The sequence below is a fragment of the Electrona antarctica genome (genome assembly GCF_951216825.1).
Source record: "Electrona antarctica genome assembly, chromosome: 11".
In the NCBI taxonomy this organism is placed as follows: Eukaryota; Metazoa; Chordata; class Actinopteri; order Myctophiformes; family Myctophidae; genus Electrona; species Electrona antarctica.
In genome coordinates this window covers 42,243,379-42,268,752 of record NC_136792.1, presented here as the reverse complement: position 1 = coordinate 42,268,752, position 25,374 = coordinate 42,243,379, and the positions used below count along the sequence as shown (strand labels likewise).

At 43.1% G+C, this 25,374-nt stretch overlaps 1 protein-coding gene across 3 annotated transcripts in view; it reads right to left on the bottom strand.

Moving 5' to 3' along the window:
• The window catches only part of b3gat1a (beta-1,3-glucuronyltransferase 1 (glucuronosyltransferase P) a), a 131,287-nt gene extending 106,176 nt beyond the window's left edge, over window positions 1–25,111 (bottom strand). For all 3 annotated transcript variants that reach the window (XM_079513994.1, XM_079513996.1, XM_079513995.1), the window contains exon 1: window positions 24,607–25,111. The gene's annotated coding sequence lies outside the window, so the exon portion shown is untranslated. The remainder of the gene's footprint in view (window positions 1–24,606) is intronic.
• Window positions 25,112–25,374: the final 263 nt, after the last annotated feature.

Here is a 25,374-nt window from a genome sequence, read left to right as displayed (position 1 = left end):
AACAGCACTGCAGCCTGGTTCTGTTTCTGTGGCTCCTTGAATATGAGCGTGTCAATGCAGCCATTGCACACCGCTGCACATAACCCCCCTCTGGCGCGATTTCTCCCCGACTGAATCGATTTGGGCTCTGTTTATCTCATTAGCTTGTAGCGTGTAATCAATCACACAAGAGCATTTGACGCGGGCCTCCTACACCACCACGTAGGATAGAACTCGGCTTCCACCGCCTTCCCCGTCAGTGTTGTTATGTCTATAGATATGCAGCTTGGCATTGACGCTGATGCAGCAGAGAAGAATCTCAGCGCTCTGTCTCCTGGCATTCAGTCAAGTGACCCCATTTCAATCATGTTAAGTGATATAGTTTGTTTAGAGGCAAAAGATGTGTATGAACACACCAACACACAGACATTTATACGGCGTTAATGCATTATTACAGACTCACTCGACTGTAAGCATATTCTGAATGCAAATAGATACCTCGCGGGCTCGCACATGCACAGACGTGAGGCACGGATACACATCCTTAAATGAGTGATTGAAGACATGGCTGACAGACATATACAAACAATCAAATGCATGCACATGTGCCTTGCATACACGCATATATACCATATCACTTGCAGGAACACAAAGGCACACGCAGCAGATGCATGCTAACACAGACGTACGCACTCATGCATGTGCAAACGTGTACACACAGCTGACTAATCCCCTCATCTTCAAAACAAGGTCTACCTCCAATTCACCTCACCTCACCTCGCAGGAGACAAATTACAGCCAGCTGTTTAATGCTCATAAACATCGTTTACACCACTGATGGGCTCTAATACCTTTATTTTATCAATTTTGAAAATAATGTCTTACATCTACAGTATGTTCAAGTCCTCCATCTCCGTATCTCGCGAACCTGTTCACCTCATGTGTGGCAAAGACCTCTAAAGAACAACAACAACAACAACAACAACACAGCTGCTGCTGCTTGCAGTTCAATTGGATGTGTAAAGAAGCATTACCATGACAGCGGCGTGTTTGACGCACCGCTGTTTAAAAATCAATGTGTTCGACACAGTGTGAGTGCTACTCTTACAACAACAGCTGGGGGTTGTGGGGTATAGGGGAGTATTAAAGCAAACGGCCAGTACGTGCAGCCTGGCCACTGAGTGGACACACACACACACACACACACAACGGGGAGGGAGGGGATAAGCAAAGGGGTCACTGTGTGGGCACAGTGGTCCAGTGGAGAGGTCACACAGTTACGTTAGAAGTCAAATGTAGTCACTGCAACCTTGGCTAATGAGCATGAGAGTGCAAACTTGAGAGTAGGGGTGGTCGATATTGAAAGATATAATATGATATTTTTTCAAGCAGCATCACGCTACGTGATATTATCATGATATTTTGTCATGCAGTTTTTAGGGTTATTGTTCAAGTTAGTCAGTACAACCTGCACCTACAAGGTAACAGAAACTAAAAGAAAAATGAGTAACAGAACATTTAGACCAAAATATGTATTAATCTTGGCTAACGAAAACATCGTTCTAGAAAAGTATAAATGAAGGTATAGAACTGCAAATCATAGAATGCGCATTCACTGTATCACAATACGATATCTCTGAAAAGGCATATCATGGAGACATAAATTTTTTATCATGATACAATATTTCGAATATATATTTATTGAATATAAAATGAGCAATATAATTATTATGGTTTGGCGATTAATTGGATCTGCTTTTTAGGTACTCAAGATCAAGCGCATCAGTCCCAACCATAGGGACTCCGAATCCCCCGTACCTAAACAGCAGATCCAAAACGACAGGTGGTAGCTGGGGTGGAGGAGGCTGAGCAGAAAAGGTTTAATGCAGACAGCAGCGCAGCAGTATCAGTGTGCAGCAGCAAGCACGCAGATTGAGCAGTGCAAACGTCCAATTTAATTAGCCGGTATGAAGATGGAATCATGTGAATGATAATTTCATGCTGAGGCAGCCCAATTAACGGCCGGCAGCAGCTGAACTTGCTCTGCACATGTCTGTGACAGCTGGGCGCACCGCTCAATTATCACCATATCGCCCACCCCTGCTTGAGAGGTGAAGTTAAAGGAGAAATCCAGACCAAAACACATGAACCCATGAATGAAACTCTATGAAACAATTCAAGGCCAACGTGTATGTTTGGACAGGATTATAGGGCCTCGCTTGGGCTGGGGTGAGATGTTGAGTTTATGACCTTCGGGCAGTACAATTTGAGTACCACAGACGAAAAACAGTCTAAGTCCAAATTTCATTTTGACCCCTCCACGAAAAGGCCTCGTTGTCCTGACTCCTTATCTATCATTTATACATTATGGTGTGGACTTATTTTTCGTCTGTGGCATTTTTTGTCAACCAGCACTGTAGCATTGTTGATTGCGTCGACTAAAACTATGACAAAAAATTTCGTCGACTACCTTTTTTCACGGACGAAAACTAAACAAAAACTAAATAAAAATTAAGCTAAAACTAAGGCTAAATCTACTAACAATTTTGTCTACAAATAAAAACTAGACTAAAATGTTAGGGAAGAACTAGTGCAGAAGAGATGTTTGGTTGCACTCAGGTGATTGCAAACTTGAGAGTGGGGGTGGTCGATATTGAAAAATATAATATGATGTTTTTTCAAGCAGCATCACGCTACATGATATTATCGTGATATTTTGTCATGCAGTTTTTAGGGTTATTGTTCAAGTTACTTAACAACCTGCACCTACAAGGTAACAGAAACTAAAAGAAAAAGGAGTAACAGAACATTTAGACCAAAATATGTATTAATTTTGGCTAACGAAAACATCGTTCTAGAAAAGTATAAATGAAGGTATAGAACTGCAAATCATAGAATGCGCATTCACTGTATCACGATACGATATCTCTGAAAAGGCATATCGTGGAGACATTAATTTTTGTATCATGACACAACGCGGCGCGCTGGTTGCATGCTATTTCCAGCATGCAACCAGGTGTAAAATCAGCCATTACGATGCCACCAAGGCCCGCCAAAATACATTTTAGTTGACAAAATCAAGTGTAGATTTAGTACTCTAGACTAACACGTACTAAAACATTACGGATGACAAAAATGTGACTAAAACTAAATTACATTTTACTCAAAGGACTATTACTAAAAACTAAATCAAAATGTGCTGCCAAAATCAACACAACAAGGGAGACGACCTCCAACCATGCAACGCAGATGTATTGATTCAAATAACATTATTCATTAAAATAATTATACAGTACAAATTGTGACTCTCAGAGTCGCACCTGGATACATCAACACAGAATATTGAACCGTGTCATTGCTAATTACACAAAAGTGCTAGACATCAACAAGCCCTGCCTGGTGTATAGCTCTATTGATCAAAGTTTTCAGTCCCCGTGACTGATTTCATTCAATTGTACAAGATTATTAGTATTAGAATGGGTCAAACTATAGCAATAGTATACGTACATGTTCAGAAGCAATTCCCATAAATTTAAAACATAATCCTACACATTGTGCTAAATAATCGTTTAGGAAACACAGCATTAGTGTGTATAGACTCCTTTCAGTGCTGTTTCACAAATCACAGATTGGGCACACACGCACGCACGCACGCACGCACGCACGCACGCACACACACACACACACACACACACACACACCTTTTCCTGGCAAGATAGGCATCTGGCATTCCAGCTTATCGACATCATACACTGCAAAATCCTTTAACTCTAACAGTAAAGTGTAACCAAATGGACCCTTCCATTTGGTTACATTGAACAATCTCAGAGTTAATTGAACACCCAGGATTTTACTGTGTAGATTTTGGCCTTGGTGTGCTTCCCAAAATAATCACAATGTTCAAAGGACTTGTAAAGTCCTTGAAACAAGAACTGAATGAAATGTCTGATGCTAGATCCATGCACTGTTATCTCTGTGATCGCCTTGTGCAACAGAAAAAGCCTTCCTTAAGATCTTACACAGTGAAATATCCTATAGATGCACCTGGAATTACAAATGTTTCCATGCATAACACCTAGACCTTATGCACCTACTCTGTTTCAGTACTGTTGGATGCATGTCACTTTACACTGTTTACAGTATGTCATCCTGAGATAAATCTCAGTAGAATGCCTTCCATCCAACAAATTAATAGGCAAATAGTGGGCAGTAATGGGCCTGTAATTCTTTACCAGGTGGCAACATTATTGGAATTATGGAATGGGAGTTAATTGGGGCTTGATCTCAGGCTTGGCAATTATATGGATATTATATATCGAGATATGAGACTACAAATTGTCTGCGGGATGTGATATAGCAGTTGTATTTTCCTAATAACATTTGTGTTTTTAATCATTTAAAAAAAAAATCAAACATAGCACACATAGCCGATCTACAAGCTCACAACGTGTCACATCTATGAAAAGGGAGATTTAATATATTGTTTTATTTCATCACAATACAATATTAATGTTACAATATCGATATCGATATCGAATATAAAACATATTGTGATATTTCTTTTTCTTTTCTTTCCCCCCCCCCCCCCAGATTGCTTGATCTTATTCTAATTCTATAAAGCATTTTGCGTGAGGAAGTATTTATTTTTATTTTTATTTATTTATTTATTTGACAGGGACAAAGCTCATTAATCAACATGTCAGTTTTCACCTCAATGTAAATGGGCCAGAGTTAGCCAAAGCTAAATTTCATCTGTAGTCCCTGGGCAGGCTCTTCAAAATGAAGTAATGATGCCCAGTTTATGATAGTGAAAGCATATGCCATTGCAAGCCTTTCTGCCCCAATTATTCCTACAGTATGTACGCGGTATGCATTTCCACTCTGCATCATATCGGCAGGCAGATGGTATGGAGTGCCTCAGTAGCTTTAGCCTGAAGGCCGTCATATTGTTGCCTGCGGCATTGCACATGTACTGTCAGCTGTACGTTTAATGCCATCATTAGCCTCCCGTATACGGCTGGGTAACATACAGCAGGTATTGGAAATGTTTGGTTAGTCTCTATTTAATGTTATGTAATTATTTTTAAAGACATACTGGTACATTTCTGCTTCATTAGACGGAAAGCTGAGGAAAGAAATTAATCGGATAACTAAAAGGGGGTGACATGCAACGCAGGTCATGAGTGCAACACAGTTTTCTGCCCTACGAAGGGAGGGACTTTCGACCTATAGTTTTAGGCCTCACTCACACCTTTCGATCTAGCATACAACATTGATGCATGCTAGATGTAAGCAAGATGTAAGTGTCATGGCCGCCCCAATGCATTTCCAATGGAAGTCACGTGGTTTGATACAACATTTTGGACTACAAGCTGTTGTATGGCTTTCGGCTGTGTTTCGACTGCCCCCCTCCCCCTCATACAACACAAATGTTGTGTCAAACCATGTGACTCCCATTGGAAATGCATTGCGAGCTTGCATCAGCTATACATCTCATACAGCAAGCATACATCAATCTGTTGCGACCGTGTGAGTTGCCCCTTAGACTGCGACGAAGGGGCGCCGTCTCAAGCGAACTTGAGCCACGAGACGAGAGACACCACCGAGCGAGCTAAACACTTTGGCGAGCGAGTTGCCGTGTCGAACGTTCCGAAGTTCACTTGAGCCGACTCAGCCCCGTCTGAGTTGCAACCCGATAGGCACAGAATAGTAAATCCTCGTCTCCCTACAATGAACGCAGCGGCAGTGGCGTGCACAGATAGACACTAGGGGGTGCTAGAGCACCCCCTGCCCTTTTGGCAATGTGCCCTTTTGAAAAAATAGCAGACCTACAAGCTCGTAGCGCGCCACTCGGTGGCGCGCTATGAGCTTGTAGATCTGCTATTTTTCAATAGCTAAAGCATAACATAATGCTAACACCAAAAGGGGTTCCCGCCCAAAATGGATTAAGGCAACCGGCCGGTTCCACGCGCTGCACAAGGTGCCCTTTTTTAACTTGAGCACCTGCCCCTCTAAATGTCTGTGCACGCCACTGACGCAGCGGACTGATGGCCCGTCTGACGGCCCGTCTAACCCAATCACAAGCCGCGGCGCTCCTTCCAGCCCTTCCATTCGTGGGGCAGAAAACGGGTTTGTGTCATGAGTTGGATTCAGATTTTGTGACTCTTGACTTTTCCAGTCCGGAGGTAATTTACTGTAACAAGCCGGTTTCAATGACATGTCATCTGCATTGCAAATTTAACCTTTTTTCCCACAGTATTGACAAAAACAAGCACAAGAAATCAGTCTACTACAGTAACACACTGGGCACAGTGACATTAGAATTTAGAACCCATTTATGATATAATTACTCATTTTAAATATCAACATTAACTGATGTTAAGAGGATGTTTACCCTTATGTCGACATTTAACATTTTTCTCACTTTCTTAGAGAGGCTTAGGAAATTACTGCCAGTGCCAGACAGGTCAGGTTGGCAGCTCTCCGATCTTTTATAACTATTAATTAAAGCCTAGGGCAAAGGACGATAAATGCACGCTGTAGTCCTTCCAACAGGTCACCCTATTCTTTATTACTTTTGACATTAAATCAATGTTGGATTTTTCACAGTCGGTCAGAGTTGCAGGTCATCCTTATGCAGATCACATCACAACCACCCCGGGTTAGGGGGGAGAACGTTTTTAACCACTTTCAACCGCCCTATATATTCTTTGTACTACGACGCATTGCCAGCTTGTATATCTGACATTTTTACTTTTTTACTATATATATATAGTAGAGAGAGAGAGAGAGAGAGAGAGAGAGAGAGAGAGAGGGGGGGGGGGGGGGGGGGGACAAAATTAGAAATCTTGACACACTTTTACAAATTTGGGAAATTTTCCCCAAATAGGGTCAGTATAGGGTTAATGTAGTTAACGTAATTTTTTGTTAAATTGTGATATTATCAAACATAAATATCAAATCAGAGATGAAAGGAAACACCTTTTCGTGCCATTTTAGATTTTTGTTTTGGATACTGTATATACATTTCCAACTGTAAATTCGTCAGTAAAAAAAAAGCAAAAGCATTTGCTTGATTCCTGGTGTAGAACCACTCCACTTTGCCCCCACTTTCCTGTTACCCTTATTCAATGCCAAAAGAAATATATTGAAAACACACTAGAAAGAAGATTAAAATGAAAAGATATAACTTAATTGCTTGATTGGAACAATATTGACTTGACTGCACATCTGTCACTTTCATGGCCATTTTTGTCAACTCTCTCATTGTGTTTTTTGTAGGCTACACATTGCGGTAATCGCTCTTACTGTGATTGCACGGTTATTATGTGCCTTTCAGTGAGCTAAATGTCCCATTACGGACACTAATGCCTTGCACTTCCACTTGAACTTTTAGCGAATCATGTTGTACATGTGTCACTGACAAAAGAGTGTACAGCCCATTACAAACCACTGGGTATAATTGCAATTCATTTGACCGGGTGGTATTTTTCTCTGAGAGGTTATGAGCTTAATATCCAAATAATGTTCACGGGGTGTTCTTTTTTCTCACTATGGGAGTAGATGGCAGGGTGTAAAGTACCTACAGCTTGTACATCTACTTAAGTACTGTACTTATGTACAATTTTGAGGTATTTGTACTTTACTTGAGTATTTCTACTCAAAAAATACTTTTACTTCTACTACTATCTCGGGTCCAAATATTGTACTTTTACTCCACTACTACATTTGAAAACTTTTGTTAATATAGTTACTTTGTAGATTCACTTCAGCACTACTGTATATACACTGTACATTTCGACCATTTGAAAATAGCCGATCTACAAGCTCACAATGCGTCGCAATGTGATGCATTGTGAGCTTGTAGATCTGCCATTTTCAAAATATTCTTATACATTTGAAAACTTGAAATGATTCTGCACAATGAGTACTTTCTTCTTTTGGTAGTTCAAGAACATTTTGAAGCCAATACTTTTGTACTTTTACTCAAGTAAATGTTGAATTCCGGGCTATTTTTATGTTGCAGTATTGATACTTTTACTTAAGTAAAAATAATTGAGTAATTTTTCCACCACTGGAATAGGTGGACACTCAGTAGGCTACTCATTAAAGCCTGGGGGATTTTATGACAAAGCCCCCAGGATTTCCTCTAGAGCGAAATTGAGAGAGCCGCTTGTTGTGTGTGTGCCAGCACCAAACCGGGGCTTATTGTTGTGGAATGCAGTTGACATTTCTGATGCTTACTCACCCCTTTTGCAACCAGATCTTATTTGAATGATGTTGAGGACACAAGAAACAATTTCCTGGGTTTTTATGTGTGCAATATAGTGGTTTCTTTTATATATTTTAGTCATAACAGGAGGATTAGACTAGCGGGACACTACCAAAGGCATCAATAACTGCCAGCCAGAAAACTGGTGCTCTGGGAACCAACACACGGGCATCGATCACGAGGACGTCCCACGCTAACATACGTGGATGTACTCGAGAGCGATGCAGGAGCGCAAAGTACCAACGAACTGGCCAGATGTATGGAGAACCGGGATGACTGGAAACGACGATGGAGGGCTCGTCTGAGGACGACCTAGAGAGACGCCATGTTCATGACCAACATTTGTCATGAAAATGTGATCTCCAAAACTATGGGATGCACTTCCCATTACAATCAGAACTGCAGCCTCACTCCCAATCTTCCACCGTAGTCTGAAAACCCACCTCTTCAGACTCCAACGTAGCACTTGCCCTGAGAGACAGCGAACTCCATCCTCGACGAACGACGAGCCCCGACGACCTTACAGGCATATGCAAAGGCTCAACTTATGTAACTTAGGTGACATTCACACCAGAAAGCTTTACTGCGATTAAAACGAATCCTGCTGCGCATTGTCAGAAACTGCGCTTCGTTTGGCAGGTGTGAAGCCTCATTCGAATCCTAATGCGCATTAAGAACCGCATTCTACTTCGACCAAAAACGGAGGTTTCGCTTCGCTTCCAATCGCACTTGATTTCGATTCGGTGCAGGTGGGAATGCAATCCGCAGCAAAGAGTACATTAATCAATTGCTTAAGGAAACACATAAAAACACTGCAGTGTATATAGCCTACAGAATATTCTGTCTGTCTGTCTGTGCGTGCCATAAACATGGAGTGCTGTCACTGTTTGGGGACTGGGGCGTAGGGACTTTCATCTCGATAAAGTTGTAAACATTTTGCGCTGCTGTCTGTTATATCAGTGCTGTGCCTCCATGTCCAAAAGAACAGTGCGTGGCTGCGTGCGAGAGAGAGAGGGGGGGGGGGGGGGGGTGGCTGTCCAGTCCCAGACGGCACGACACATGCACGTTATGAGTATAATTTTATCACCATAGATTTCACTGTGTAGGCTAGTTTATGAATGGAACACATTGATAAAGGTCCCCCCTGCTGCGTTTCCAATTGCTGCGGATGACAGTGTGAAGGCAAACCGCAGCAAATTACATATGCAAGAATCCCAACTTCCTCGCCCATTCGCATCGAGTCTACCGAAGTATTAGGTGGGAATGTGACCTTAGATAGCACTTTATGTAGACTTAGATAGCATTTTATACAGACTTATAGCATTTTATGTAGCAGTACAGTTTAATTATATTGATATTCTACTGTTACGTTCTTAGCTTACGCATGTTTCATGATAACTACTTGTTATGTATGTGATGTATTGCCATGCTTTAGTTTTTTGTTCTTGCTTAATGTAAATCGCTCTGGATTAAGTCATACCTCCACACAGCCTCCCCCCTCTCCACAAGGAGGAGCAGTGCAGCAAAGCATTATGGTCATTGTAGGAATTCAACAATCCAGTCAAACCCTATAGTCAAACACACAGACTTGGGTAGACAATTTTGTCTACCCATTTATTTGTTTCATCGCTTTTGATTTAACTTTTTCATCCTGTACGTACGTACGTGTTCCGTATGACTTCTCTCTCCCAACTGGATTAAATTATTATCTCGACCCGAAACGGTATTTTCTGTTTACTAAAGAGCTGGAGAGATCATGGGGAGACCCCCGATATACTGAACAAAAACTCCCCATAGGAATGATTTTGCTGTCCTGCCGTCACGTCCTCGACATATTGAGAGCTCGTAGGTCCGCTATTTTCGGCACAGACAGGATACCTTTGTACTCCAGAGGATAAATGTAAGCATGCGAACGTTCTGGGGAAAAATTGTACTCTGAAGTCTGAATTGCCCTTTTGAGGTCGATCAGAAAGCACTTCCTCTGTCATTGTGTGAAATGATCATCTGGTCTTTTCCATCCATGCCTCATCTCACCCTCTCTTCACCAATCCTGTTCAGTTATTTCAGTACAGTGCTCTGCAGTACCTACAGTTGGGTGCCACCGATATTGTCCCTTATCATTTGACCCATTTAGACCCATTGACCCAAAATGTTAAAAAATCCTTCTAAATCCTCCAGTTTTCTGAAATAAATATTTTCACGATTTTTCAAAAATAGCAGACCTACAAGCTCGTAGCGCGCCACTCGGTGGCGCGCTATGAGCTTGTAGATCTGCTATTTTTCAATAGCTAAATTATAACATAATGTTTAAAACACCAAAAGGGGTTCCCGCCCAAAATGGGTTAACTGTCCTTTTGCGCAGATCACGCAAACCTCAGCAAAAAGAAAAGGACAATATCGATGGCCTCCAACTGTATACAGTACAGCAAACCCCCCCGTTCTCCCCTCCCCATCGAGCAGAACACTGTGTTGACCATCTTGATTATAACCTCACTTTTTCCATGAAGGAAAGATAGGGGCAATAGAAGCACTGTTCGGTCCGATTATGTAATAGCAACGCTTGAAGGAAAGTTGTCGCGGGGAAAGGAAGAGGGGATTTATTTTCCACCCTGTGCTTGCTTGGCCACTGTGTGACAGGAGACAAGGTAAATCTCAAGTGCTAGGTCAGGGACTTTGCTCATTGCTTTCATGCCTGCATGCTATGCTCATGTTGCTCAACTTGTCTTTGTAGGCATGCTTTAAAGGCAGCTTTGTGTGTGTGTGTGTGTGTGTGTGTGTGTGTGTGTGTGTGTGTGTGTGTGTGTGTGTGTGTGTGTGTGTGTGTGTGTGTGTGTGTGTGCGCGTGTGCGTGCGTGCGTGTGTGTGCATCTACAGTATACACCACAATATGCACTTACACTTGTATGCGTGCCTGCATAGAAGTGTGTCTGCCATCATGCCATGTTTCTTAATCTCCAACAGACAGGCGACAGGCTTCATAGATCGTGAAACCATGTTGCCAGCTGTCAATCCACTGCAATATACGACGAAAGCTTCGTTATTGGCACAGTGACATTCTTCCATTGCCAAAAGCATCACTGCAAAAACACCAAGTACGTGCACTGCACTATAAACAGAAACACGCAAACCACATGTAAGTACATTCAAGCAGTAAACAGCAAGCATGTCAAAACCATAATCTGTTTATTATAGCAAAGCAGAGTGGTGGGCGGTCCAGTCTTATTTAGTAATTGAATAGCTGACAGTGTATAGGAGGAAGGTTGTTCTGGCATCCAATTATGGAGATAGAGAGGGGGAGGGCGCTTGTGATCGTGGAGGAACCACTACTACGCCATCAGGAGAAACATGTATTAATAACTTGGCCACACCTGCTGTCCCTAATTACACAATGACCCTGTCCCCATGACCAGCCTATATGAACAACCATATCATCAGCATAATACTTAGCCTGGATCCAGCCCAAAGACCCCGCCCACTCTCTGAGTGGACTGCGTCTCTTGGTCTGGTGTTGCACTGTGAACCTATAATTTCTTCGGTACAAAAATGTATTATCCAATGAGTGGGGTGGTGGGGGTGGGTCTAACGAACAACCAATCAGCGCCGAGTCCCGTTTTCAGCGTCATCACGCAGCGCAACACACAGAGGAAGGAGGGAAAAACAACACCAATGGCTACTGGTTGAGGGAAATTCTAATCCCCTCCCCCTTGAAATCGCTCAGACAGGAGACAATGTCAGACTGAAGCTTCAAGAAAGCTACAGTCTGATAATCAGGCTACATAATACTAGCATTATCCAGAAGAAGGCAATTAAAATGGCTAAAAAGCATATGGTGATACCGGTTTGACTCAATCAGCAATCAGCAATCAGCATCACTGATCATAGTGATAAATAAGCTGGTGGCACATTTGTTATCATCACATAAAATAATGTAGTGAAAGGTTTTGCTAAAAGGATGAAGCTCAATCTTCTGATAATCATTGCAATAGAGTGTTTGTTCAGTAACATGGGTCCACATCTCTCCAGCTCTTTAGTAAACAGAAAATACATTTCCAAGTTCAAATATTATTATTTTTTCTCAGGAGAGAGAACCCTACAACGATCGTTATCAGCTTCAATGTCATAGTGTTCCAGTTCCAATTTCATCACTTCAGTTTGTCCTGTATCCTGTACTCTATCGTGATTGGCTAATTTGTAGTCTTGACCTGAAACTCAATTTTCTGTTTAATAAAGAACTGGAGAGACGTGGAGATCCCTGTTATTGAACAAACACTCTAGATGCTGTATGAATATTGCTTTTTAAATCTTAAATTCCACCTTGTTCATCAAATGACAGGCAGAGGCAGCTACAAAAAAGATATTCTATCCCTATTGGTAGGAAATTAGAAAAAAATTGATGCAATGGCTGCCACAATAAAACAAAACAAAAAATAATAACAAAATAAAAAAAAGTCGCCCGTCTAACCTGGACTGCTAGCTCAGCTCCGTAGGGAATCAATGAACTCCAAGTGAGGGTCAGCCAAGTAGCTTGCTGTATGAGAACGGGGTACGTTCAAGTTTAAGTTACTGCACCGTCACAGAGGCAAAAAGTATCATCTGACAGCCAAGGGTTATATTTGTCACCCTGGCTGAAACTATTCTAGCTAGGAAGCACATGCTGTAGAGAAGGAACATCCTCTCCTGCCATGCGGGCCTTACGGTAATAAGGAATCAACAATATGCTAATTCGTCTGAGGTTGCTGCAGGTTCCTCTAGGCCATGGTTTTCAACCAGTGGTCCAGGGACCACCAGTGGTCCTTGAGGGGGTTCCAACTTCCAGGTGGTAACCAAATAAAATGTACCCTTTAAAGATGGGGTGAAATGGCTATTTGGAGCATTTTATTTTGTAGTTTCCTTAGTATATAGACGGCACCGGGAGGAAACCCTGAGGCGAAATGGACACAGTGGCCGAATTTGGTATTAGAGCCAGCGCTGGGCCGTTGACTATCATTGCGCACGTTCATGTTATTGGGCCCATGACACGTGAACGCTATGTTTCATACATGAACTCGCGCAAATGGCGCAATGATAGTCAACGGCCAGCGCGTTCATAGTATTGGGGCAATCCATCCCAATGCACTCTGTTCCTACCCGGAAGGAGGAGTGAAATAGGAGGAGTGAAATAGGAGGAGTGAAATCGCCTCATGCACTTTTGAGCAACTTAATGCAAGTGGATGGGAGGAGAAATCCGGTGACGTCTCTATTAATATATAAGGTAGTTTCACGCTCAAGCGGAAAGATGTGCGTTTTTGAACCAATCAGAACGTCACATATCCCTCCTGGCAATGGGACGTTGCTCTGCTACGTGCGCAATGCGTGCACGCACATGCAGATTGTTTGTAAACAAAGTCAGAGAGAGACAGGCAGCAAAGCTCATGGCTTAATTCTAACCTATAATGTTTTCAGATACATATTTTTGCGTGATGATTAAGCTTAAAACGAGTAATACACTGTCTGGGTGTCATCTTGAATGGGATTAAAAACGGAGTATTCTGTAATCAAAACCACCTGTTTGGTGGATGTCACAGCAATGGGAATAAAACAGGTGAATTTAATCAATATTCATTAATATGCATGTGAGCCTCGACACGTCATCACGCAGCACTTTTTCATTCAAAGGAAGTAATTCAAATTAGATTTTTAGATTTTTTTGCATCCATTGTTAGGTATGGCCATAATAATAATTATGATGACCACGGATATGTGAAAAACGTATTTTTCATTTCAGTAGGTCTTTAACTTGAGAGCGTGAAATGAAACCAAATGGACGGGTGCATTTGGTTTAATTTTACGCTCCCAAGAGTTAAATTATTGTTATACATCTGCATTACTTAATTTACAAGAAGTCTACACAATTAGAGAATGTAGAAGAATTGTTAGTTTGGCTGTTATCTCTCCTATGGTACCAACATCAATACAGCATGGAATTGTGGACAAACTCTTATCCAAAACCAACAACATATTAATCTTTGTCTCTGAGAACCTTAATGTCATCAAATGGTGGTCCGTGGCACAAATGCCAAATAAATTGTGGACCTTGATATGAAATGGGTACTCCGTTCTACACTAGCACCAGTGTAGAAGAGAGTACATGATATAGTAACTGTATCGAAATATCGATTTTAATTTCAAGAATCGAAGTATATCAAAATGAAAACGGCAACATTGACTATGTATCGTATCGTGTCGTTTTGCAATGCAAATAATCGGTATTGAATCGTTTTGCTATGCAAATAATCGATTGTATTAATACTACATTTTTGTGCGTGGTGTTTAGCAATTTTCAGAAGAAAAAAGGGGTTTAATTAGTTTAAAATAGTTACTGTATCGATTTCAAATCATTGAATCGTATCGGATCGTCATAATGAACCAATATGGTCCATGTATCGTATCGTCAACCATGTATCGTGATACGTATCGTATCGCTGTTGAAATGTATCGTTACGCCCCTAATACCGGTAGAGACAGGTCAAGGTCACACTATTCACGATTACAGCAGAGCTGTCTGTGGTCACCCCATCCTCCACCCCCACCCCTACTTCTATAATTATTACATCATTTGAAAACCCGGAATCTAATTTCGAACCAAAACAATATCCCTCTTTAAAAAGGAATCATTATTCATTCATTCTGGGGCTTATACTGGTTCGTCTAGGAGGCTGCCATTGATTTTCCTCCTTCAACCACTGTCCTCGGAGGGGAACAAGGGCTGTTAGAGAGGCTGGAGACGAGTCTCAGCCAACATCAGCCTGCGGTAGCGCACAGTTAATTCATTCTGGGCGGGAACCCCTTTTGGTGTTTCAAGCATTAGGTTATACTTTAGCTATTGAAAAATAGCAGATCTACAAGCTCACGAGTAACACGCTACGAGCTTGTAGGTCTGCTATTTTGAAAAAATCGTGAAAATGTGGCGCAAATCTTTGAATAGTTTTTAACTCAAATCCCTGGAACAACATATTTTCAGATGGGGGTCGGCGGCCAATTACATATATTGTTGGGGGTCCTTGACATGAAAATGTTTGAGAACGACTCATAAACATGGGGTTTTTCAGAAAACTGTCAGGAATTTGAAGGCAGTTGTAGAATCGTCCTCAGGTCTAAATGGGTTAATTCCTGTGTGTCTGCAGGACATTAATGATCCAGCATGGTGGTTGTCTTAATGGGCAGCCAGACAGAATTTAAGTGCCCCATGGAGTATAATCTCTAAGGCTACAGGCATGCAATACCACTGAAGGGCCCAACAGATTGTGTTCTTCCCCTGTAATTTGGCCATGACTTTGCTTCAGATATGTTTATTAAGAAAGGAAGGAGCCACATGTGCCCAGGGTACGGGTTTAAGAACATTTGTCGTGTTGGCTCTTAATTCAAACTCTACCGCAGCTGATGTCTTAGTTTGGAGTGGGGACAACTAAATTAAATAGGGGCTAGAACAAAACATACAGCTATACTGCTTAGGAAACCTATCCTGATTTATTGAATACTTTATTAACATTCCAATATGAAGGAGCGTCTATAACTTGCTGTTTTTTTTTTTTAATCTTCTTTTTGGTTTTATCTCTCAAAATTGCTTCCACCCAATTCTAGACCCATACATACTGAATTTAGACGCCTCCAGATCCGGATATGCCGAAACTGTCTAGAGTGTACATTTCTTTCAGAGGCGTTTAGCTGTCACTTTGTCCCCCAACATTTTACAGTAATTACAAAAGACGATTAAGTTGACATTTCCTCAGTGCCGACAAAAACAAATACTATATGAGTAATGTTCATGCCAAGCCACTGTGCCAAGGTAGTAGAATAAATAAATGCTATAGTTTGTTGTTTGAGAGGCACTTCATCATCTGTTTGACATACTGCTTTTTAAGTAATCTAATCTAATCTAATCCAGTGGTTTTCAACCAGTGGTGCTTGAGGGGGGTTCCAAGTGGTCCCCAGCTAAATGACGGAGAGTTGGTAACCAAATGGACTCTTATTAGATCTTTAACTCTTGAGAGTGTAAAATGAAACCAAATTGACCCTAATGTGTCCTTTCATGTTACGCTCTCAAGAGTTAAATTATTGTTAAACATCTGCATTACTTAATTTACAAGAAGTCTACACAATTAGAGAATGTAGAATAATTGTTATTTTGATTGTTATCCTACCATAAATGTGCCGCGTCTCTGCGTGCGTGTGTGTGTGTGTGTGTGTGTGCGCGTGTGTGTGTGTGTGCGTGTACTGTAATGCACGTAACTCGAGAACCGTTTGACCCACCGACTTCACATTCGACACACACGTTCCACACCCCCACAGGTAGTGCAGTGCCAGGTATTGAGTTGGTCGAACCCACGGTTCCCCAGAACCACCACAAAAGGCTCTGGTCAGGCTCTGCCAGTGGGCCTAATGAGGCCAACTCCTTTCACCTGGGCCAGGCTCTGCCAGTGGGCCTAATGAGGCCAACTCCGTTCACCTGTGCAATTTCCAGCCTCTGCCTCAGCCAATTGAGGCTCAACCAATCAGGCTCTGTCAGTGGGCCCAATTGATTGCCAAGTACACTTTTCAGTTTGCAGTCTTCACACACAGGCACATACACAGATCTCCATGTGGGACACCGGCTGACAGTTAAAACGGGTGCTATGGCAACGTATATCATATCATTAGGTTCCCAAGTAGGCTGGTGGCCGACTGCGACGTGTGTGTGTGTGTGTGTGTGTGTGTGTGTGTGTGTGTGTGCGTGTGTGTGTGTGTGTGTGTGTGTGTGTGTGTGTGTGTGTGTGTGTGTGTGTGTGTGTGTGTGTGTGTGTGTGTGTGTGTGTGTGTGTGTGTGTGTGTGTGTGTGTGTGTGTGCGTGTACTGTAATACACGTAACTCGAGAACCGTTTGACCCACCGACTTCAAATTCAACACACGCGTTCCAAACCACCACAGGGAGTGCAGTGCCCGGCCTCGAGTCTGTGGGACACACCGTTGTCCAGAAAGACCACAAAAGGCTCTGGTCAGGCTCTGCCAGTGAAGCTAATGAGCCTAAGTCCCCTCACCTGTACAATTTCCAGCCTCTGCCTCAGCCAATTGATTGCCATGGCAACCCCACACCTGCAAATTGATTACTTAACCAGTCCACTTTTCACAGTCAGTTTGCACTCTTCAAGCACAGGCAGACAGACAGAGGCAGACAGACAGAGGCAGACAGATACAGAGATCTCCATATACAGTATGTGCACAAAAGGGACACAGACAGATAGTCAACTTGTCATAGCATAACAGGTGCTATGACAAGTTGACAACGGGTATTATTAGGTTCTCAAGTTGCATCGTTCTCAAGTAGGCCAGTGGCCGACGGGCACGTACAGGTCTAGTTCTCTCCTAATGGTACCAACATCAATACAGCATGGAATTGTGGACAGAAGCCTATCCAACGACACCAAAGTCTTTGGTATGAGAGGCTAAATCTCGGTGAATGGTGGTCCATGGCTCAAATGCTGAATAAATAATGGACCTTGATGTGAAAATGGTTGAAAACCCCTGATCTATTCTAATCAATGTTTCATGATAAATGCTTTTTATATATGTGATGTATTCCCATGCTTTTTTTTTTGTAAGTCGCTCTGGTTTAAGAGCGTCTGCTAAATGCCTAAATTGTAAATTGTAAATTTAATGTTTGATTGATTTATTTATTTATTAACAGTTTGCAGAATTTCAGTATATTTCAAGTACAACTCAATACAAAAACTGTTAACTGTGAGTGGACGACATCAAAAAGCATTACACTTGTTTACAATAGGGCCCACCATTTTCAATTCATCAAAACATTTAGAGACGTACGAATATACACTTCTATATAGCCAAAAACAGGAAATCATCATAGGAGGTAAAAAGGAAAAAAAAAACATACAGCGAGGGGGAAAAGGGGTGGGTGGGGGAATCGGATTTTACGGGGGCCAGTTTCGAATTGCAGCCGTCCGTAGGTGCCCTTTGAGAGCAGTTTTGAAGGAGTCAAGGGATTCGCATGTGTTAATGACTGTTGGTAGGGCGTTCCACATTTTGGTGGCATAGGAGCGAAATTAATTTAGTCCCTTGTTTGTGCCGAATCTGGGTTGCACATGGTTTGTTGAACTCCCTCTGGTGTTGTGGGTGTGGACTTTGTTGACATTAAGGAAGTATTTAGACAGGTACATGGGTATCTTGGTGGTGTAGCGAATCTTGTGGACCAGACCCATTGCAAGATGCTGTACTCTGTCGTCAGCCTGTCAAAGTGGGCAGGGGTGAGGTGGTTTCGGGGAGTGAGGACAAGTAGTAGCCTGACCAGTTTGTGTTTTGGGAAGTCTGGAGCCTTGTTTTTAGGGCCTTAGAGGTGCTGTACCAAGAGATGCATGCATAGTAGAAGTAACATAAATAATATATTAGAAGCTTGTTTTATCAAGAATTGATCAATGTCACCATGGTCCACTTCATCTGTGAGCCCAGGTCCACATACTGTACTGTTACTCCAACCCGAGTACAAATGAACTAAAGAAGTATAGGCCTGCCTCAGCATTAAGCAACTATAGCTTCAATAAAACATTTCGGACTACTGTTTTCTACGCTTCTTGTCCCAGAGAGCAAAGTTGGGAAAGAAAAGTCCTGCTTTTCCCTGCTGTATATGCACTTTATGTAGGTAATACTTGGTGTGTACACAGACTATGGTGACACTATACAGTTGGGTGCCACCGATATTGTCCCTTATCATTTGACCCATTTAGGCCTGACCTCAAAACTTTTAAAAATCCTTCTAAATCCTGAAAAAATCCTTTAAATTTTCACGATTTTTCAAAAATAGCAGACCTACAAGCTCGTAGCACGCCACTCGGTGGCGCGCTATGAGCTTGTAGATCTGCTATTTTTCAATAGCTAAATTATAACATAATGTTTAAAACACCAAAAGGGGTTCCCGCCCAAAATGGGTTAACTGTCCTTTTGCGCAGATCACGCAAACCTCAGCAAAAAGAAAAGGACAATATCGATGGCCTCCAACTGTATATCTGAATCAATGGCTAATATACAAGGCATGGAGATTTACCTGGGTAGGAGAGACCCCATTAATCACATCGTCACTCACAGGTCTCTCTACAGGAAATACGTGTGGTGTTGCTGTATCAGTAGTAGTGCATGGAAAGGATAGTGGAAGACAACTGGGTTATTGCTTTTTTTTTTGGCATACAAGAGATACAATCCAGCGCAGCGATAGTTCATTGAGACACGGAAGGCAGAAGGTTTATTATATAATATCCCCTTCATTCTCTATCGGTAATTCATTCTGTTCCTTTAAATCAGCAGTCTCTCTCCATGTCAACTCCCTCACTCTCATTAGCTGTTGCCAGACCTACCAGACAGGCGCGGCCGTTTTCTGCTGTCTGGGCTTTTCTGGGTTTTTAGACAGCTGGTGGATGGAAATGAAGCTCCACCCACACGGCTGACTGCCGCGGGGGCAAGCGTTTCCGGGAATCTGGCCGTCGCGGCATTCAGCCGGAATTTCATCCACCAGCTGTCTAAAAACCCGGAAAAGACGCCGTCAGTCAGCTTCCTTTGGCCACGCTTGTCTGCTCAAGTGTGGAAATGGTGATTGACTGCCAGCTAACTCACTCACGCCCACATTCAATCAGGTGTTCTTTTAAGCAGTCACTACACTGTCCTCAGTCTTCATGCTGTGTCTCTGCTGTTCAGATGTCAGCGTTAAAAATCCGTCCACCTCCCCGGCCTCCTCCCTGTGGCAATATTTCTGTAATGGGTGATTCTGTGATTATAAACGTGATTTATGGATTGTACTATATGTGGTATCTATAGTTCTGTTATGGGTATCTGATTATAATGTGTTTTATGGATTGTATTATGATCATGTGATCTGTTCAGTATCTATGTGGTATATGGATGCATTGATAGTTATGTTGTTGATGTTATGTCTTTATGTTATGCTCTGCTCTGGGGTTTGTTGTTGATATCAGAGCTGTGTCTCGGTACACAGATAATCTGAGATATAAAATGTGATATGATATCAGATGATATGATATCACAAGAGCAGAGCCACACCGCCATACTAAATGCCAAACAGCTTTGCAATGAACTGTAGATTGTCGTGTGTGTGTGTGTGTGTGTGTGTGTGTGTGTGTGTGTGTGTGTGTGTGTGTGTGTGTGTGTGTGTGTGTGTGTGTGTGTGTGTGTGTGTGTGTGTGTGTGTGTGTGTGTGTGTGTGTGTGTGTGTGTGCGCGCGCGCGATTATGACTGTACGTGTGCCGAATGTTTTGAATGTCTGTATGCCGAATGTAAGGGTGTGTGGTTGCCTACTGCCCTACTCCATGATCACTTCATGCAAGCACATATATACTTTCCCCCATACAGTACAGTACAGTACAGTACAGTACAGTACAGTACAGTACAGTACAGTACAGTACAGTACAGTACAGTACAGTACAGTACAGTACAGTACAGTACAGTACAGGAGAAGGTCATGTTGTACACTACTATTCTCCTTCGAACAATGCATGCACCAACATCAAACACATTAATTTCACCCAGTGTGCACCAGGAGAGTTAAAAAAATGCGTCGATATTGAACTCCTTAAAAGCGACCCACATACTGGCAGCGGCTTTTCAAAGCTCGGCAACCCTGTCGATACTTTTCACAACATTTTGTGCTCAGTCTTGGTTAATCCCTCCCTCTTTCATGTCAGAGTGCATACACACTCACAGTCCTATATATACGGTACTGTAGCTACTGCATTGTAGAATTACAGTAATTCTATGCTTATAATTCGAGAGGACAATGTGGAGCCTGCATTTTCAAGTGCTACATTTTACACCAGAAGATACTTTTACAAAAATGTTGAATTTGCTTGCTCTATGTTGTGTCGGTTCTATTCTATTCTATTCTATTCTATTCTATGCTATGCTATTCTATTCTATTCTATTCTATTCTATTCTATTCTATACCCATCTGTTTTATTCTCTTTTTAAATCTGTTCTGTGTTCTGTGGCTCAGGGGGTAGAGCAGGTCGTCCAATGATCCGTGGGTCGGCGGTTCGAATCCCGGCTCCTCCTGTCTACATGTCGAAGTGTCCTTGGGCAAGACACTGAACCCCAAATTGCTCCCGATGTGCTGGCTGGTACCTTGCATGGCTTCCGTCGCCATCGGTGTATGAATGTGTGTGTGAATGGGTGAATGTAATGCACAATCTATGTAAAGCGCCTTGGATAAAGGCGCTATATAAATGCACCATTTACCATTTACCATTTATTCTATTTCTAACCTAAGGGTTATGGTTGGGTCCTCTGGAGCAGAGCTGTGGCCACACGTGTTATGTTTTCACGCCATCAGCGTTTCGTGTATACTGTATGTCTTATAGGCTGACCTAGGGGCTACTGTGACACAGAAAGAAATGACAGCCCTTTCTCCTCCATAGATAATATCTGGCAGCTATTTGCTGACATTGCCGGACTGAGCACGAGCTATATATATACATTATATATATGTATACTGTATACAGTATGCAGGCTCAGAGAACGCAGCAATATAGAATCCTGTGAATCCCAAGTGACAAACAGCTGGGAACAGGGGCTCGCTGCATGCTAGCAGACGGGCTGAGTAACAGGCGCCAGGTGCCGCCTGCCATCATGTATGTACACTGTGGAATAGATGACCATAAATATTGTATGATTTGATGAGAGGAGCATGAGGAGAATAAGCGATTTACTTTGTGCCCAAGACAATTTATGGAGTTGTGCCTGTCGTATAACAGGCTTGAGAGTGTCAGTGATACTGCCATGCATGAAGTCAAAGGTCACTGTAGACGGGGGATAGCAGGACATACCTGCATATTTCATTTAAAGGAGCATTCAGTGATTTGGGTGATTTGGAAAAAAACCCGGTCCACCCGGTAACAAAATGTGCACATGCACGCTCTACAGTGGGGGGAAGTGCAACAGCATGTGCACCAAGGCCCGCCCCCAGACATGATTGGAGGAAGGCCCCTCTCATCCTGATTGGATGAAGGCTTTGCCACCCGCCACCAAAACTGAAACTAGGGTTTTTTGACCCCAGGGGCTCACTGGGGACAGGGAGGAACTCCTTATATGGTCAGCACACTCTATAGTAGGGAGGATTATATAAAAAATATAGCATATATATATATATAGCAAACTGATACTTTCTCATTTATGGAGGTCCTCCTTCAAAAAACGAAATAAAAACAGTCGCGACTGATGTCATGATGGATGTGAGCGTACTTTGGCTGAGTGTGTCATTACTTCCAGGGAGAAGGGGGCTTGATGTGCCCTGCCCCTGACACATCACATGAGCAAGGAGTTGGGAGTGTGGCCCAGACACTTGGTCATGTCCACCAATGCTGAGCAGCATTTTCCATTAACACCACTGTGAGTTTCTTGTCAATAGCTCTAGTATATACTACTGCTGAAGAATGGTCCCAATATGATTTACAAGAAGCTTTCACACTCTCTGTAATAGAGTTATTGCTCATCATCATTCTTGCTCTCTCTCTCGTTCCCTCTTGCCATCTCTATACCTCTGTCTCACATGCGCACGCACGCACGCACGCACGCACGCACGCACACACACACACACACTGCAAAGACCTAAAATGTTAATTTAGCTCTTAGATTGTAAAAAAAAACCATTAAATTAACAGTCAGGATTTTTCTGTGAAGCGGGAAGTGCCCTAATACTCATGGAGTAGGCCTATTTGTGAAAAAGGGTAGAGGGATTTACCAATGTGTTTTGAGCAATGCCCTGCACATTCTAATTAGCGTTACCAGCCCTAAACATTCTGCTATTGTCTCTATGGAATGTGAAATGCTGCAGGATGGGACAATAGTGCTATTGTTTTGTATTAAGAATTCAGGAGCAGTAGCTGCTTGTGTCATATAGTCTTGAGGACGGTCACTCACCCACCTGTGTTGGTCAAGCGAGTAAAGCTGTTCACTACTGCACCTTTTCCCTGGAACACAGGGGGGGGGGTGTTTCCATGCTAGCTGTCAGAAACGAGAGCGTACAGCCTACTTAACTTCAACTCAAGCCTTCCTTTTCTCAAGCCAGTGCCCCATTTTGTTCACTTCTTTGGACGAGTTGTTATTCTCTGTCTGGAAGGTGGAGAGAAGGACCTTCCCTAGAGATGCCAGGGCAAGGTTGCAATGTTAAGACTCCCGAAAATACAAGTAGTTATTGTTCTGTTTTTGTGTGTGTGCGTGCAAGCATGTGTGCGCGCACCTACAACTATACTGTGTGTGTGTGTGTGTGTGTGTGTGTGTGTGTGTGTGTGTGTGTGTGTGTGTGTGTGTGTGTGTGTGTGTGTGTGTGTGTGTGTGTGTGTGTGTGTGTGTGTGTCTGTGTGCGCGTGCGCATGTGTGTGCATGTGTGCATGTGTGCCTGCGAGTCAGACATTCTACTATTCTACTATTATGTATTCTGTTTTTGTTTATTTTCTCCCAAATTCCTGGAGAAAGGCTAACAGAAACAACACATTATGTATTGTTCCATGCAGGTAAATTTGTATTTTCTGACCAATTAAATATAGAACAAACTGAGTGCTGTTTAGGGTCTGTTGTCATGCGACACAGGAGCTGTTGTTAAAGGCTAAGGGGTCAGCTGTGGAGCCCTGCTATAAGGAAGACCCTCACCATGTGTTTCTGCTATCTCAGCAGCCGACTACTACTGAACTCATCATGGGGATTATCAGTCATGCCTTTCATTAGAGAGCAAGCGACGGAACCTCAGCCCCCAATTCCCGCTGCCTCTCTGCGGTATGCAACACGCATAGATTTAGCACTTCCCATCGTGCTGCTATGCACGCACGCACGCGCACGCACGCACACACGCACGCACGCACGCACGCACGCACACACGCACACACGCACGCACGCACGCACGCAAGCAAGCATGCACGCCGCACACACACACACACACACACACACACACACACACACACACACACACACACAAACAAAGAAACAAACGCATAATCTTGACGAAGATGAACCAATTTCCCTGCTGAGTGGGAAGATTGCCATCTTTGTCCTCGTGTGTGTGTGTGTGTGTGTGTGTGTGTGTGTGTGTGTGTGTGTGTGTGTGTGTGTGTGTGTGTGTGTGTGTGTGTATGTGTGTGTGTGTGTGTGTGTGTGTGTGTGTGTGTGTGTGTGTGTGTGTGTGTGTGTGTGTGTGCGCGTGCGTGTGTGCATGCGCGCACGCACGTTGCCTCTATGTGTCTCTCTCACATCCTTTTTCCCGAACCTGTAGACTCAATCCGGCAGGAGAAGAGATGAGGACGAGAGAAAATGTTAGCATGTTTTGCTCTTACCTCATTCAGAGACTTCTGTGTCCAAACTGCTATATTTCCAGTCCATGCGGCAGGAGATCTCCCCATTCATTGTAGAAGCACACTGGTTTTTGTCTGCTGCTGCTTGCGTTGCCCCGTCTCCCTCCTCCTTGGTCCCTTGTCGTGGGAAAAAAAAGGATCCCCCCCCCAAAAAAAGAGGCAGCGTTCAAAGCATCCCTTTATTTTATGCTGCCATGCCAGCTGACACGCGTATTCAAGCCTTGGATGATGGACCGAAAAATAAGAGGAGAAAATGAGGCAGATGAGAGAGGGAGGGAGGGAGGGCGGGGGGGGGTCGGTCGAGCAGCTGGGGAGGGGGAGATGGAGTGAAAGAAGAAGCACAGCTCCCGGGCTTTATTTCCCTTCTTGCTTTCCCTTGTCGCGCTCGCTCACGCTCTGGAACAGACGCATGAGAGGAGATGTCAAACTGGCAGCGATGTATGTGTTTTCCTCCGTGGTCCCTCTCCTCCTCCTCCTCCTCCTCCTCCTCCTCCTCGCTCTCTCTCTCTCTCTCTCTGTCTCTCTCTCTCTCTCTCTCTCTCTCTCTCTCTCTTGCTTGTATACACTGACCCTTCCTCTCTTTCTATTTCTCTCTCTGTCTCTGTTTCTCTTTCTCTCTGCCTCTCTCTCCCTCCCTCCCTCCCTCTCCCTGCTGCCTCTATATATCCACAGCTTGGGCGATTCACACAGAAACAGGCTGTGCTGTCGTTAGCGGGGCTCTTCTCGCGGAGAGGCAACTGCGAACGTGTT